Below are 1,400 nucleotides of genomic sequence, written 5' to 3'. Positions count from 1 at the left end.
GTGCGGCATTCTCTCTCTCTCTCTCTCTCTCTCTCTCTCTCTCTCTCTCTCCCTCTCTCTCTCTCTCTCTCTCTCCCTCTCTCTCCCTCCCCAGGTGGATGGGGCACCTGGAGCAGTTCCCAGTGAGGAAACCCTAGGGCAGAAGGGGTGTAGATTTCTGGGACAGCGGGGAGGTTATGAATATAGTTGCATTTGCGTGAGGGCGAGCGTGTGTACACACACGTAACCTACCATTTCCTATGTGGAGATCTTGGCTCCTCCCTTAACTGGGGAGAAGGAGAGGCACCTAGGCTTGAAAGCAGGGGTGTCTTGCCAGGAAGGGGTTTGGGGTGGGGCTGTTCCAGTAATGACTAACCTTCCCAGTCTCTTATTTCAGATCAAGGACCCTGAGGTTCCCAGACTCTTCTGGGGGTTCCTGGCCTGTTTACCCTTCTTGGCTGAGTCCCCCACCCACAATAAGGAGAGATAAGCTAGGGGAAGCCCTGAGGGGTCCTTTGGTCAGAAATTGGGGTGGATTTTGGAGGAGGGGCTGGGACCTCACCAGTCTTCCTCCATTCTCAGTTGTGCCTCACTGGGAGCTGACACTGCCTCAGGGAAGGGTGGTTGGAACAGGTGGTTTCTGAGCCTCTGCCTCTCTCTCTCTCTCTCTCTCTCCCCCTATCTCCCTCTCTCTCTTCTGTGCAGTCAGATGAAAGAGCCAGGAGTAGGGCTTCAGGGTTCCCGATGTGCTGGAGCCCCTTAGTCTTCCATAGGTACAGGGCAAAGGAAACCCCCCAAAGGAATATGGCTCTTGTACCTCTAACCTCGACTCTCCCTACTTGGTGGGAGGCTGGCTTGCCTTGTCCAGAGGCGGGTCCATGAACCCGTCTGTCAGGGAAGTTTCTGTCAAGTGGATTTCTGTGACCGAGGCCTAGGCTCCTCTGCTTTTGCTAAAAGGGCGTAGGACTGGGTGCTGCAGAGGGTCCGGGAGGGGCAGGGAGCTGTTGAGGAAGAGGTTGGGGGTGAGGGTGTAGGAAACTAGCTCCTTATCTTCCAGCTTCAAAGACAAAGCTCCCATTGACCCCTCACCAGCATGCCCCTGTGCCCCCCTCCCCACTGAAGTCACCCGTCTGAACCCAGGGCTTGAGGGTGGCAAGGGGTGCTGCTGAGCCAGAGGAGTCTGGGGACAGGGTGGGGCAGCCCCCTCCTGCTGGACAGAATTGCTTCATTGTGGGCTGGACGGTGGCCCCAGGCTCTGCCCCCATCCCACCCTTGGTAGACACAATAGGGGCTGTGTGTTAGCCCCAAAGAGATATTTATTCTGGGACCTAGAGAGAGGCAGGATGGGATGGGGGGTGGGGGGGGGCTGGAGAAGTAAGTGCCCTGTGGAGAGGAAAGGAGAGGGGGGTGGAAAGGAGGGG

General features: G+C 57.0%; 1 protein-coding gene across 1 annotated transcript in view; it reads left to right on the top strand.

Moving 5' to 3' along the window:
- The window catches only part of ERBB3 (erb-b2 receptor tyrosine kinase 3), a 22,477-nt gene that overhangs the window by 2,031 nt on the left and 19,046 nt on the right, over nt 1-1,400 (top strand). The window lies entirely within an intron of this gene.

This window comes from Echinops telfairi, unplaced genomic scaffold (genome assembly GCF_000313985.2).
Source record: "Echinops telfairi isolate 266 unplaced genomic scaffold, ASM31398v2 ScPeMD7_2;HRSCAF=8, whole genome shotgun sequence".
NCBI classification, from domain to species: Eukaryota; Metazoa; Chordata; class Mammalia; order Afrosoricida; family Tenrecidae; genus Echinops; species Echinops telfairi.
Note: the sequence above shows the minus strand (reverse complement) of the source record. Positions and strands in the feature narration are given on the sequence as shown.